This window comes from Colletes latitarsis, chromosome 11 (assembly GCF_051014445.1).
Source record: "Colletes latitarsis isolate SP2378_abdomen chromosome 11, iyColLati1, whole genome shotgun sequence".
NCBI lineage: Eukaryota > Metazoa > Arthropoda > Insecta > Hymenoptera > Colletidae > Colletes > Colletes latitarsis.
Window position 1 is genome coordinate 8983285 of NC_135144.1, and position 17061 is coordinate 9000345.

At 33.9% G+C, this 17061-nt stretch overlaps 1 protein-coding gene across 1 annotated transcript in view; it reads right to left on the reverse strand.

The window, feature by feature from the left end:
* Foxo (forkhead box, sub-group O) overlaps window positions 1–17061 on the reverse strand; it is a 391681-nt gene that overhangs the window by 334964 nt on the left and 39656 nt on the right. The gene's annotated exons all lie outside the window — the stretch shown is intronic.

Below are 17061 nucleotides of genomic sequence, written 5' to 3' on the forward strand. Positions count from 1 at the left end.
GAAAATTTATTTACGTTTAAAACAGAAATATGCTCTGTGATCTCTGTAAAACTGGCGAAGTTTGGTAATTCAGTTAACGCGTTAACTACAAAGTACAGATTGACTTATAACTGAGCCGACAATCTGTCATCAAACATCACCTACGAGAAAATAATGATTCGTAGGCGTTTGGAACAGGAATACAAATCAGAATTTATTAGAGAACTTTATTTATTCGCACCGGAATCGAATAAATTATTTCATATTTAATGCTCTGTACGAAAATTGGCTAGAAGCATTTTGGCATGCAACGAGTTAACGTTTCGTCTATTCTGAACATCGACAATATTTAAATAAATTATTCGTCAGAGTCTATTAAAAATTTGCCAAATATAAAGATATACATTATATTCAATGTGTGAAAATTTCCGTTAAGGAGAATATCATGCAACTGTAAGTATAATTGTAAATATAATCATGTAACTAAAAACTTAGTATTTATATGAAAAATTTCGACAAAATAAAGAAAAATTTTACATGTATGAATCTAAACCGTAATATAATTAATTTTATATAATATTTAAAGAACGTCAAATCTATGTTGACTAGAAATTGCTTAAAAGAATTTGCATTCATCTATAAATAATTGATTTCATTTGTGTATAGATTTTCTTTTTACGTTGAAAATATTTATGATTGCAACACTTCAAGTTAATATTTTTGTAATTTATAAATTAAATCTATTTATAATTTATAATTTATAAATAGATTTTACGATAGAGCGAACTACAATGTACCTTAAAAATTAGTCTCTAAATAAACTGTCAAATCAGTTGGAAAATCGTCACGAAGTAGGCAGTATCGTTTAGATTTGCGTTCACCACAAAGTGTTTAACCCCTTGACGCACCCCTATCGTACGATCCCTAGGTTTTCACAAGTTACAAAGTGACTATAAGGTATACTGACCCATGCAACTGGTTGCTTGCACTACCCCTGTGCTGATAAAAACAGCGATATTATACCACGAACTGTGTACTTCATTAACTCGAGAATTGATCATCTACAGTTTACATAATGATAAGTACAGTCCGTGACAAAAGGTAGATACGCTTCATTTTATTTGCCTTAAGTCATCATTTTTTGTATCCTTTAAATGCGAAGAAAAGATAAAATTTACTTAAAATAATTATTTGAAACATTAATATCGAGTGTCTTTTACTTATCTCAGTACTTTGTACACTCCAAAGTAAGTACGATTGATTCAAAATTTCTGCTTTGAGGGATACAATAGTGCGAATTTTTTAACAGTTTTCGATTACTTTGGTATCAAATAAATGCAACGGTTGAGCCACGTTTTTTCACTGACCACGTGCGTTAATTTACTTGAAGCGAACATTTTTTAACACCAGTGAGTCAGTATTTGTACACCGCGATAAAAACACAATGTTTTTCTTTTGTAAGTATCCAATCGCCACCAGAGTTTGGCGAAACATACAAAATTTGACACTCGTAACACAGATTAAATAAATATCGTACATAAATTACAGAAAATTGCTTTATATTTTACTCGTCGTGCGAACGCTTTACAGTGAAACCTCGATAAAACGAAATTCGGGACCGCTCGAAACGTTTTAACGAGGTAAGGCGCGTAGTTGGTTCCCCGAATCGATTTTTTTTTTATCTCTAACAAGTGAGACTCAGCCACGTGAGAACCGCCCGACGAGGAAAGTGAATGAGATACACCAAGAGTGAGAGTAACAATGGCGCTTCTCAGATTACAGATGCTCACGCGTTGAGTTAGCAAGCCGTGCTTCGTTCGTATCGGGCAACAGCCACTAATCCAAACGAAAAAATTTTGTATCTTCTCATTGTATCAGGAGTGTCATTAGGGAGCTGGTAAAATTTTTTTTGTGAAAGTCCAAACACAACCTTATTCGGACTACTTTCCATTAACCGATTGGATCTACAGTGAAATCTCCAAACACTAATTATCTGAACGTTCTACTATCCAAATACTCAAACCACACAATTCTTGTCAAAGGATTTTATTATTCTCAATAATTTATAATGTATTAGAAATTTTCATGATATTTTTCGTAATCATGACCAGGGTTTCAATGCTTTTAATTCTTTCAGTTTACCAGGATTAAGATAACTTAGTAAATTGTATTCTAAGAAAAATAAAATATTTCTCTTTATTTTTAATAAACCCAGTCCTAACCCATTGGTTCTACAGTGAAATCTCCAAACACTAATTATCTGAACGTTCTACTATCCAAATACTCAGGCCACACAATTCTTGTCAAAGGATTTTATTATTCTCAATAATTTAAAATGTATTAGAAATTTTCATGATATTTTTCGTAATCATGACCAGGGTTTCAATGCTTTTATTCTTTCAATTTACCAAGATAACTTAGTAAATTGTATTCTAAGAAAAATAAAATATTGCTCTTTTTTTTTTAAACTTCGTTTGTTCACGATTTTCAGTAGCTTTACGTTACTGTCGCGTATGAAGCAGTTGCAGGAATCGATGGGGATGATAGCTCGACCAGTATCGAGGGTAAAAAGTAGCAATATTAGCGAGGGACTACTGTACTTTACCGTGTCATCCAACCTGGACGAAGAAAAACAGTTAATTTGCCGGGATGCGTTTTCGGAGCAAGCTCGATTCGCGACGCAACGTTTCAAAGCACACTCGACCTTACCACCTCCCCACCCTCGTCACGGCAACGCATAAAATGCCGCTCGATGGGCTCGTCGTTTATTTTTGGAACACGCTCAACCTCTCTCGGACTCGGCCCCCTTACTTTTCTGTACTCCTCCCGTCGAAAATAGCTTGGCGCAAGGTGGGTACGCGAGAAAGGAACGCAATCAGAATCGAGACTCCGCGCGCCTTCGTCTCGCAAGATTTTCGACGCGCTTTTATAGCTTCTTTTACAAGGGAAGGACCCCGATCGTATTATCGATTTCAACGGGTCTTTGCAAGCTGTGTAATGTGTAAAATATTAGGCGTAGATATTCAATAATTTTAAAGATATCAACAATTAAAGTTATGAACCATACCATAGTCAGGGACAAAAGTAAGTGGACAGATGATGGAAAAGGATATCAACGAAAACCAATATAGCATTGCAATTACATGTTTAAGCTTCATTTAATAGCTATCCTTATAGTATATAGATTATTTGAATAACAATTAAAATAAATATTAACAATCTAAATGATTTGGCACATGCTCCACGATAAGTGCTTCTTCGTATCCGAAGCTGATAACAAATCCTCAAAATCCTTCTCAATAAAAAACGGTTAATTCCCTCATACTATTCAACATTTTCACCAGCGACCTTTTACATATGTATGAACATAACGATAATAGTAATAAACGTGCAACAGCTTTCGCTGATGACCTATTAATTTACACAAAAGACAACAAACTCTCAGCAATAAAAACAAATCTACAAGAATTTTTTAATAAAATTCAGGACTATTTCCAAACATAGAAATTTCAGACCATACATATCAAGAAATTCAGACGTAAACTCAGATGTAAAAGTACACTCAAAACACTTTTCCTTAACCGTAACAAACAACCCAAATATTCAAGTGCCCCACAGAAAGATAATCCGCTATCTTGGTATTCACATAGACTTCAAATTAAATTGTATACAACACATAATCATACAGTAACAAAAAGCACAGAAAGCCTTCATTATCCATAGAAGATTATTTTATTTTAAAAACCTAAACAAACGAGTGAAACATATGTGCCCTATTTTTTGTACACACAGTCTCGATTTACAAGGTTGATTCATTGAAAAACTAACCATGTATGTCGAATTCTATAAATACGTTATGTTTCAGGGAAAAAGAAAGATCGGTCACGGGTTAAGGACAACATGGTACTATCGAGTAATCTAATGTGGAGGATGTTGAGTAATTTCTTCTTAGTTGTAGGCCTCGCGAAGGCTGACTGAGGCGTCTGACGTAATATGGCTACCATCTACTTCCAGGACCGATTGCTCTTTCTTCGTAGAATACATTTGGAATACAATTTTCGGTAGAAAAGTTGAACTAGTGTACGACTTTATGGAAAAAAGAAATCGAAGAAAATGAGCTTTCATACAAAATATGTACAAAATAACTGGAGAACTGCTTTCAACGTAATTATCGAGTGTACATTCCAATTTGACATTACTAAATTATCGAAAATCAAAGTAATTTAAAAATATTAGAAACGATTATCTAGGGAAACAAACTCTTTAAACTTGTACGTTAATCTGATTAAATAATATTTATACTTATTCTTTTTCTAGAAATCGAATAAAATAAGATTTCATAGAAAATATGTACAAAACATATGCGAGGGCATGCTTTCAACGTAATTATCGAAAAATTGATGCTAATATATGTTATTTTAATTTGACATTATTATAATATCGAAGATCAAAATAATTTTAAAATGTTAGAAACGATTCTTATTCTTACTTTTACTCGTAAACAAATTCTTTAATCTTGTACGTTAATTTGATTCAATAATATTTATACTTAATTCTTTTTCACACTGCATATTATATTATTACAAGCTTATAGGAAATACGCTACAATCGGAAATAAAATAAATGGAATTATTCCGAATGTAAAACAAATGTAACGATGTTAAGTAAAAAACAAATTCAGAAAAACTATTTCTCAGTTTATACGAATCATGAAGCGTGTTATATAAAATTCAATTAATATCGCATTTAAAATCGCCGCCATATTTATCTTAATGAAATATATCAAAGAGTTGATACTTAACGCGATTTATGCGAGCTTCGTGAACATGTACAATGATTTTTGGATTTGTTTGACAAAAGTTTGAATTGTTTGACACGGTCATCGAATTCGCGACGTTTTATAAGCACAACGTGTGTCACGAATACGAGCAAAATCTGTTTCCGTTATCCGCGCGCGCTCAATGCCGAGGACAAAAAATCCCCGGGGCGGGATTACGCGAGGATGATGAAGCATGTTTTACAATTACGTTAATTATGCATGCAACAGCGAACAGTATAAAATGGACACGGTTCTTAAAGATAATTAAACCACAGTAATTTTTAGAACGCGCCGAGAAGACAGTCGATTTACAAGCATGAACGCCATACCTTGAATCGCAATATACTTGTGCACACTGAAGCTCGATTCAAGGGGACATTCTAATCTGACACTTTGAAGAAATTGATTTTTCTTTCATTTTTCGCTTTCTTATAAGATTCTAAAAATATAACATTTTTTTATGATTTTTCAAACTTCGTCGAGAGTAAAGCTTTGTGAACATTGAAAAAATGAATGGATCTTGATTCCAAAATGCCTAGAAAAATCACAGAAATTGTGTTTCTCCTGAAAATTACGTTTTTTGACCAAATTATGAATTTGCTCTGCACATTATTTAAATGCCTCCTCAAACTAGTAGAAATGCGATATCTTAAAACTGACTTATTTTTTAAAACGTTAAATTGACAAACTTAGAAAAAATCTTATATTTATTTTGGAACACAGCTTGTTTCGTCAATTGTTTATATACTTGCATAACTTAATGATTTTTTTTTTCATTTTTCGGAATATTTTTACAACGATTGCACAAGCAACCCATGCTTTTGAAATTGTTATGTATTTTTCTATGTAAAAATTCATGTAACTTGATAAAATAATTGTAAATAATGATGCAAATTATTAAATGAAAATTTCGAATAATTTTTCTTTTATAAAATTCTAAACCTGTCCTTTATGTCCATTGGAGCCACCTTTTTACAACGATCGAGCAGGCAGCTCATATCTTTGAAATTATGTATTTTTCTATGTAAAAATTCATGTAACTTAGCAAAATAATTGTAAATAATGACGCAAATTATCAAACAAAAATTTTGAATAGCTTTTCTTTTATAAATTTCTAAACATGTCCTTTATGTCAAAACTAGAAAACCCTCTCAACTAACAAAATTGCCATTCATGTTTCTTGCATCTTATTTCCCGTGTTCCTATGTATGTACATTCTTCGTCAGTCAGCCTCTACAAGGCATGTTCTTGTCTCAGCTGTTCCTCTCCATCATTCGATTAACTTTCGTGAACCAGTTTCCTAGGCTGCTATACATACTACGTACATATTACAACTCGTTAGCTGCGTCCATTCGATCTATTCAACTTCTATTCACGATTTCTGTGTCTATCGTTTCATTTCTTTATTTTGTTAGTTTAATTTAAAGCTGTATGAATATCACAGATTATTAGTAAATTTTAATTCTCAAGAAACTACAGAATGTACTTAACATGCAAAAATGTAAGAAACACTTAAAATAACATACGAATTATTATATTTGGCGGTTGGAGTAACCCTCTACAAAGCTCCCATTTCATTATTTCTATTAATAAAAATATGAATTTACATAAAGATCTAGTCTAGTTATTATCGATCACAATTTGGTTACTTGGTGGGCATATAAATCCTGAATATCATTGTAAAGGATATACAATTAAAAATTTTAATAAAAGATTCTAGTAAAATACTAATTTGTTGATTGAGGCTTCGTTAATACAAAATTCCAAATCATTCTGAAAAAATTATTTTCGGTTGAGGGAGTCAATTACAATAATTTTTGTTGAATAGACATACCCCCGAAATCCTACCCATTTTCGAGAAAAAAATTTGAGTAGGTGCCTAAATTTTTCGACGAAATTGAAAAGTTTCAAATCACTCTGAAAAAATTATTTTCGATTGCAGGGGTCAATTACAATCATTTTTGGTTAATAGACATACCACCGAAATCCTAACCATTTTCGAGAAAAAAATTCCTTACCGAAAATATAATTTCTGGCCCGAAATGTCTGCCCGAATTTTCATGCGAATCTTTAAAACGTCATAACTTCTGAACGGATTGGACGATTTTAATGTTTAAAAAAGCAAACTACGCGTATTTTGGTGGAGAATATGTAGAAATTCTAAAAATATTCAAAAAGTTGTTCCTTGACCCCCTAAAATGAGAAAAACCCCATAAAAATGGTCCAATACTCAAACAGCCATAACTCCTACAATAGTGAATATATTTCAATGAAACTTTTTTTTGAAGTAGAGCTCATAGATACCTACAAAAAAGTATTAGACAACTTTTCTGTAGGGCGTCAAATAAAATTATCAAAAATGAAAAACTAATTTTTAAGGAAAATCGACAGGGGGTAGGTGCTGAAATTTTTCGTCGAAATTGAAAAATTTCAAATCGTTCTAAAAAAATTATTTTCGTTTGCGGGGGTCAATTACAATCATTTTTGGTGAATAGACATACCCCCGAAATCTTGCGCATTTTCGAGAAAAAAATTCAGTACGGGCGGAACTTTAAACGTTAATAACTTTTTAACGAAGCCTCCATCAACAAATTGGTATTCTTGATTTTCGTCTTATTTTGGCCTCTAGAATCCTCTATTAAAATTTTTCCCAGGGGTGGGCGAACACCCTGTATAATTGTATTTTTCGATGATTTTGCATCACAATTGCCGAACACCCTGTATAATTGTATTTTCAATGGCATCACATTTGTAAATCCCGCCACAAAATATTTCCCTAAATACTTTCTCTTCTTTCCGTAGTCCGTAGTCGTCTAGTTCGTATAATAATACATATATCCCAATATTGATGTAAATATCAAAACATTGCGTGGGTGACTGAACCGTTGAAACTTGTTTACAGGATGAAATTACGTGAATGCCCCATTCATTGATCGACAATATTATTGTGCGCGTACAAGCACACTCGGGTCTCACATTACGAAATAAATCACGTCCACCCTACCGCTTATGGCGTATGGTTATTTTCGAACTCGTCGCAATGAAACACGTATAGAAAAATGAAAACAAACAACTTGAACTTTTGCCCCTGCGTTTCATTTACAACAGTTTTATATGTAAGGGAATTTACATTTGAAACTGGTAAACGCCTGGGGATTGCGTGTTTATTGATTTGCGTATAACTTCACTTTGAATTAAAAAAAAAGAAAAAGCGATCGCCGATAAAATAGAAATTCTTTTCTTAGCAGGAAGTATAGATTTAGAAATTAAGAATTTCCGGTACGAGAACACGGAAGTTGCAATAATTACGGGTATTTGGAAACTCAGAAAAGTCCCATGGAACGCAAAGATCACGGAGACGCACGAAGAAGGGAAACTTTCACAACTCGACGTCGATCTAAACGACAACACGACAGCTAATTATCACGCAGCGCATGTCACGGGTAGTAAAATGTAATTTGTAATTCCTAATAAAAATTGTTACAAATTTACTTGACTGGAGTTTTAAAAATTGACTGTAGTTTTCCACATAATAAATATTTTAAGCTCTGTGAACTAGGAGGTCAAATAAAAAATAAAGAATATCTTAAAATTCTTCAACGGAATACAAAATATAATATAATCTACATGATCTTATTTAACAAGTATTTAATCTTTTTTAAAATATACAAATATACAAATATTTTTATATATGCATATGTAAATACAGAAATATTTATATATTTTTAAAAAGATTTAATACTTGTTGAATAAGATCATGTAAATTATATCATATTCTGTACTTTATTAAAAACTAGAACTGCTGAACTAAAAATGAGCCATTCCTAACTTCTAATAAAAATTGTGACAAATTTACTAGACTGGATTTTTGAAAATTTACCGTGGTTTCCTATAAGAGAACGAATAAACAATTATTTCAAATTATTTGGAAATGAATATGTCATAATTGTAGGTAGTTCTAGTGTTAAAGATTTCTCTTTCGTTTTCCCGCGCAAAACGATCTTAGCGCCACCGATCTTTAGGCGGTTTCGCGATCGCGTTCGCCGTCTGAATTCTGCGACCGCGAATGTAATCGTTGCGTAAGTCGATGAAGCGATAATCCGCAATTACTCATGCATGATCTGCAGTCCGCGAAGGAGAATTACTATACTACTCACGGATCATAGGTTATCCTTATAACTCTGCACTGAGGCGCAATAGAAGGCCCGCATTTATCAGGCAATATTAAAACGCTGCGCGTGCTCGGAGCACGTCGTCGTTGGCGCCGCACGAAAGAACTGGAAAATTATTTTTCGCGTTAATTAACCTTTAAAAACTTCTTGCACACCGTTTGCAAACAGTAGCGTTTGTAATTCTCACGAGAGACTCTAACGTTTTCAAAATTCATCCTTACAGATTTTAGATTTGTTTTTGTTAAATAATAATACTTTCTGAAATAGTTTTGAAATTTTTCACGTTAAAATATCGTATAGAGATGCGTTGGTAAGTATAGTTACTATTAAATGCACAAAATTTGTTATGAATAAATAAGAAATACTTTTAGAAATTGATATATGATCATCTTTTGAGATTCATAAGATATTCTTTAATGGAAACTTTGAAGATGATTTTCAAGAAAATGTGGCAAAATATATATTTTTAAAATTATTGACTTTTTTCTTATATTCTGGTACCCGCTATAGTAAATTTCATACTAATTAACAATTTTACATGTATACTTATTTATTTTAAATTAACAAAATGGTCGCAACCGTAAACACCGTGGAATAATATTTTTTAAAAGGTACTGTGTTTGAGAGGATCCAATACCACCAATTTTAACTTTTTTTAACTCAAAAAATTTTAGAATATTTAGAAAAATAAATTTGTCTGGATTAGGTGTTACTGCAGTCTTTGTGAAAAATTCTCAAAAAAACTTAGAAAAAATGTATTTCATACCAAAAGACCCCCTTAAAACTGAAAGCATCGCGCTGTAACTTCTGCGATTTAAGTATTTTTCTACGTTCGTTTGAACGTTTGAAGTTCAAATTAAAAATTTTCCAAAATTTTGCTCGCTAAATATAAACGCCCTCGCTCGGATCACGTACAATTGAAACGTTTAAACAAACCGCTAATAAAAGAAATAGATATATCGCTCGATTCAAAAAATTACTTAAAAACAAAATGATAAATCTTCTTTTATCGCACACTGTACAAAATAGTACAATTTCATCAATGCATTCTGTACTGATTTCGATCTGAACAGTTCTCGAAACGGTCGATTCGATTATTGCGATCATCGCGCCAACGAGCGGGGCCACGACGAAGCGCGGTTTTTTGCGAGCCGCAGTCTTTACATAACAGTTTCGAAGCCGCGTATTACAGCGAGTATCGGGCCCCGGCTATCTGCATCTGCATCTGAGCACTGTTAAAAAGTACAGAACGATTACGCAAGCTGGCGACCATACGGTACGGGGGCTTTTATGAATGGGAACTAAGTTTAGAGCGCCACGATATGCCCGCGCCGTCGCGACATCGACGTTCCCGCCACCACCTTCTTCCCGCGCTCCCGACACTTGTTGGATAACGAAACCACGAGAGCCGTGCACGAATACTGCCGAGCTGCGCCGAAAACGGCCGATCGTAGATCGCGTACGCGTCGGAGGTTACGAAAAGAGCGCGAAAACCACGCGATCATCTAACCTAGAGATTCTCAGCGGCCTTCTGCGTTTGGTTCAATTATTTTCTGAATATTAACACGTTCACTGCCAGATCAAAACCGTATAATATTCTGCAAAAGTAAAATTTTGGTTTTAGACCATTGCAGGCTACGTAACCTAAAATTTGTTTCAGTACTTGTTTTCGTAACCTTCTTAAAATTCACAAATTCTATACAAATTTATTCCCCTCAACGTGAAATAAATTATCTTGAGATTAACATGAGAAGTAATTTTTCTAGTATCATAATGGTAAATTCATGTCACCCATATATGGGTACGTGGCAGCCAAAGTGTTAAGGCAACAAATTATAAAACAAAATGATACATATTTCACCTAAGTCGGACAATTCGAACCATCTTAAATAAAGTCTTGAAATAAACGTGAAAATAATGGATTTCTTTTCCCCCAACCTAATATAAACTTTCCTAGAAAGAGTTTGTCTCTGATTTAATCGATTTGGCAAAACTCGTAAGATCGTAAGGACGAATCGAATCGAGGAGTAGTTATTAAGTATGCACGCCCCCATAGGATGAACCTGTGTCTTTTACCTCGCTGACTAAACTGTGTCGTGAGACAGAAAGTCAACAGTATGCGCCCAGCCTTCGATACGTGGCAACGGGAAATTCCACGCGGAACGCGTTGTACGCGTCGTCGCGCTTTCGAAAACATCGTAGATCGATGCGCGATTTCTATGTAAATGTCACGCACGCTTCGATGGCGTCGAAGCTGTTCAGCGACAAAAGCGCGGTAGCTATTGTTAAGGCTAGCCCCGGGGTTAAAGGTAGCATCTATGACGAACAACCGTCGTTGTACCATCGCGACAGAACGAAGAAGATCCTCTTTCTCCTCACGTGTCAACTGTTGCACGCCTAATTAATAACTACCCAACTGGACAAAATGACCCATTCGTTAATTTCTAATAAAAATTGTTACAAATTTACTCGACTGGATTTTTGCAAATTGTACCGTAGTTTTCTATACGAGAATCAATAAACATTTATTGTTTTAATTTCTTTGGTACATATAAACACACTATCCGACAACTTCATTGTGTCAATGAACAAAATAATTGTGTCCATACAAGCACACACTTCTTTTTACTGAGTATTTAAAACCTCGAATGAGGTTTATCCTAGTTTACAAATATGAAGTTTATATAAAGTGTTATTTAAGTATTTATATCAATATGAATTACAGTTGTGTACATTTTTCTAGTAAAATTCTAGTTTAATTGTTTAAAATTCATATGCAAATAATAGAAACAAAGTTGATGAGTATACAGTTGAAAAAAATGTACCAAACATAATATTTTGAAGTTATTATCTAATTTGTTTGTGGGTTTATCACGAATTCGTGTTTCAAAACAAAGTATAATTTTTAAAGCTCCTTGCATAAAATAAATTAAATTTGTAAAATCATTTCTCCAAAAGTAAAAAGAAAAAGAATTTGACAAACGCTTTAAGCAACGTTTCGATACATACATAAAAATAATAGAAAGAAAGTTGAAGAGATTTGATGGGCTATTTATCGCAAACTTTTGTTTTAAAATAGTCAAAGTATAAAAATAAAAGAGGCACGTCACTCACCGTGCTGTTGTAGTGGCGAAAACGAGAAACAAATGACACGAAACTCGCAACGACTGTAATTATTAAACTGTGACGAGGAGTTAACTCGCCGTGCCCATTACGGGCGCTTTTTCAAAATTCCGGACTAAGTTGCCTTCTGTACATCCAACGTCGGTGAAAACGGAAACACAGAACCAGGTAGCTCGGATACGTGTAAAATTTCGATACAAATAAAATTACAGGACTGTATTCTTTGACATTTCCGGTACAAACCACCGACAGAAGTACGCTTCCGCGCGTTTCGTATTCAGAAGCAAGCACGTGTATCTCGTTTGCCGTGTAAAACAATTTGGTCGTCCCCAAAGTCACCATAATACTAATTAGGATAAAAACACATTCGACATGGAAAGTCTCGTTGCGATCGACGATACCGCGAATGCTGAAACAAACTGCGATACGAAACGACAATAATTATTGCGACATCTGAGTCTGTAACTTTCAAACTTGCACGAAATAAATAATTTAATGAAATAAGTAAATCAATAAACTATTTAATGTTTGCAGAAAAAAAATCAGCGTCAAGACGAGAAACTGTACATCGCGATTAATGAAGCAACAAATAGAAATAAGTAGACGAATCGAAGTATTTTTGAAATGATCGATATTAGAGTTGCTTGTAATTTCGAAGAAGAATAATAAAAGCTCGTGTATGTTTGCATAAAAAATATCTGAAGCGATTCGTTTGATCGGATCAAACCAAAAATTAATAAAATTTCGTCGAATGGAAATTCTTGATATTGGGTTTGTAAAAGCGAACTTCTACGCCTAGTGCATCTATAAAGCTATTTTGTGGATCGTTAAAGCTATCGTTAGTGGAGACGTTAAATTATTAAAAGTATCAAAAACTAACGAAGTGGCCAACCATTTTTAATTTTGGAATGGCTCGTTGGACTATATAGCGTCATTCGAGAACAATCAAATCAAATTCCATCAAACTAATATCTAAATTCTATAGAAAGTATGCACACGTAGATTAATGCTGTTCAACGTTCAAAAATTTCGACGAATAAAATATTAATACGTTATTGTAAGCTTCAAAAATTGTTATTCAAAACACAGTGTAAAATTTAGTCTACCAGTTTTAAGCATTACAGGTGAATAAACAAATAACAGATACTACGGGTCCGCCTGTTTAGTCAACAAGAAAAATATGTATAAAATATTCTTCTAACAAATACATTTTAATGATAAAAAAAAGTAGTTACTTTAAAAAAGGAAAACTCGTATCTTCAATAGTTTTAGATTTAAAAATTCATTTGTGAAGGCCATTTTCGTAAAGGTAGATAAAAACTACACAGTTTAAAAACTGATATTTTTTAAATAATTACGAAAATAGAAAACTGATGACTTAACCCTCCACCCCTCAATTTTATGTGAATTGCAACATATTTCAACATCATTAAAATTCCGAACGTCGAGGTTGAAAAGTGATCGATTTGGCTGTAATTAATGGCCAGTAATTAAAAACACATTTGAGTGGCCCGTTTGAGTTCGATTAATTCTGAGAACGAAATCTCGTCTATACTTCTCCGCATAAAATTTGATGGTCCTAATTTGATAGTAAAAAAACAACGCCAAAAGAAAACTAACAAGGAGATTGCATATAATGTATCTCACAGATCAAAATCAAAAGAAATGTTAAATGATCACTAAACAAATGACAATTTTGAATTTTCAAAAAAATGGTTAGGTCCTGGCGTCGGACTACTTTCGTGTTCAGAATATTTTTTTATTAACACGCAATATATATTTTATTCTTCAAAGTATTCCCTTATGATAGCAATATCTACACTTAATACATCTTCGATATGAAGCCTCAAAATTCAATTTTTTCGTTCAATATGCTATTGAGAGCATTCGTAACAATATCTGTCATGTCTTGACAAATTTTTCCTTTCATAATGATTTTTAATTTTAGTACTCAGTACTCAGAACATTAACAATAATTCCAGAACAGTGTCGTGATGCTCCGAGGAGTCTACTTGCCTTCAAAACGAATTATTTTATCGCAACAAATTACTGATAACAGTTAGTAGAATTCATTCTATTGTTCGTAACTAATTATCGACATCGATTTTTATGCTTATGCTAAGTTAAGCTTATTACGTATCTTTATTCAGAAAACGTGTTTTCCTCCATATAAATGACGTTTGCTTTGCGAATAACGTAATGAATTCGAAGTGCATTTACGTTAAGATTCCGTGTACATTCATTACTGGTGGCGCAGTAAATTATTATGTTACTAATATCATTTATATCGTTCTGCAATAAAATTGCACAAGATAAATTAACACAGAATATTTAACAAATTCCATTTACTCGTACTCTTTCTATTCTTTTAGGTCGTGCTTTACCCACAATGTATTTATTTATTTTAATCATTAATGACATAACATTAACAAGAAAAAGAAATATATACGGTATAGATACCTTTCAGGTAATTTTGTTTGGTCAAAGATTGGATCTGACGCAATGGATCAAACGAATTCAAACTTTCATGTCTTCCTTGATACTCTGATTGCAATCCTTTGGTATACATGAACATACTTCTTCATATACACCAAATTTTTGTTGACAAAAGGTTATAAGGAAAACGTGAATGAATATACTTAGCAAATAATTAATAAATAAAATAAATTAAAACTGGTAAGTCCATCGTGATGCAACCTTTCTTACTCTATTACTACCCCATGGTAGTAATTGTCAATCGACAGATTAAAATTATATATCTAGATAATGATCAAATTTTAGTCATTAATATTTCAAAAATTATTGAACATCTTCCCTTATATATTCTCTTAAAATAAATAAAAAAGCTGTTTACTACAAAACAACATTAAAACAATGCAATGGCCCGCGAATAGTCCCGATATCGACCCCATAGAAAATTTGTGGGCAAAATTGAAGAAAGTGATTCGAGGAAAGAAACCACGAAGTAAAGATGAACTTCGACAGGCCATAAGGCTATCGTAGGGAGAAATTTTACCCACGAATTGTAAAAATTTAATAACATCAATGCCACAGCGTATGAAAGCTGTCACCCGGACACGAGGTAATGTAACAAAATATTAATGGAACCTTTGATCAGAAACTAATTTTCAGGTAACATTTTGTTTTCCTTCTTCATTGTTTTTGGAAATAAATGAAGGTTTGTGTTATTTTGTAGTTAATTACTTCCTACAAAACTCCCTTCCATTTTCCATCGGTCTCAACCTTCCCCATTCTTCATAATTATAACATAAAACACGGCAATTTTTCGTAAAATTTGTATTAATGTATCAATAATACAAGTATTAAATTTAATATTATCATAGTCGTAAATTTGTATTAATAAATTCTATAGAAAGTATGCACGCGCACATCAATGCTGTTCGACGTTCAAAAATTTTGACGAATAAAATATTAATATGTCATTACAAGTTCCAAAAATTATTATTCAAAACACGGTGTAAAATTTAGTCTACCAGTATTGAGCATTACAGGTGAATAAACAAATAACAAATACTACGAAATCGTTATAATTTCAAAACTTCAATTCAACTGCGTCTCGTGTTCTAGTTGTCCAATCACGCTAAAATTTGTCATAAATGATTTCTTCGTCAAGTGTCACAATCGATGGGGGCGCGACAAAAAAGAACTAACAAAAAAGTGTTGACCCCTGTAGCTAAGGGCCACCATAAGTGAGCAAAGTTCCAAGAAAATCGGTAACCGGAAGGCCTTGCACTCTCCTTGTTAATAATAGTAATAATTTTGACGAAACACGTTGTTACTGATTCGGTTCTGCTGTTCAGTATGCGTCTTCGTACGGCTCGAGTTAGCGTTCGAACGATCTCCGGCAGCCTGCGGTTGACTTTGACCCCAAGCTGGCGAACGCGAGCGAGACGGAGGCGCGAGCACCGGCGAGCGGAGTGTATAATTATGTGTACGAGACGAGCTGGTACACGCGAGTAAACATATATACGTGTGTATATCGATGGTTGAGTATGCGAATACGCGCGAAAACACACGCTCATATAAGCTAGGAATGGGCGAGTCGGTGGAATTGCGACGCGAGTAGAGAGCTGGTCGTGCCCCTCTCGTCGTATGCGACGATTGGTCCACTCCCGTGCCTCCGCTAGTAGCACTCGACGCGTACTATACTACGCACAAGACGCGACGTACAGTCCTGACAAGCAATCCGAGTCTTGGCACCGATAAATACGTGTCCCCGTCGAGATGATAATCGTAGAACAGAGCTAATTATAAACCCCTCTCTTCTGCCCCTTGATCTGGCGAAACGGACGCAAGGTAAACAATGCTGAACGACGATTAGGAAATTAAAAAAATCGTCGTTACCCTTCTTCCTGATAGCGATAAGCCCGCCACCGATCGGGGAGGGAGAACGCTCGCGGCAACGACAGCTGTTTGTTACCGGAAGCTGATCAGAGAACGAAACGACGCATGCGTAGCAGATAATTAACGCGCAACTAACGCCACCCGCGACGTCTGACTATTTCTCTATAACGAATACGTTAGGGAATTAAAAGTTACTATATTTCGTGTTAGTGCGTATCTAACTTCGACTCAAAGTAGAAGAAAGTTATCTGTAACGAATAACTTTGGGAAAGTGGGTTTCAAAAATTATTTGAAATGTTTCTTTTGTACATTTTTCCGTTTCTCTATTTTGAAAAGCTTATTTAAACACAAAGGGATATCTACGATGCTTTTAATTTCTTGAGAAATTCAATTCAAATTCTCGTAAACAGGCCAAATACTTCAGAACAGTTATTTTAATCGTTTTAACTGAACACTATCTTTTTTTGATTTTAGTCGTGAGATGCTAAAAATTGTCATTCCAGCAGAAGATCTGTGTGTTTCTGGCGTTTGCACGCTGTCGAGGGTAACATTTCCTTACGTAACCCAGATACATGTTTGGTTATTCATTATTACGCCCTTCTG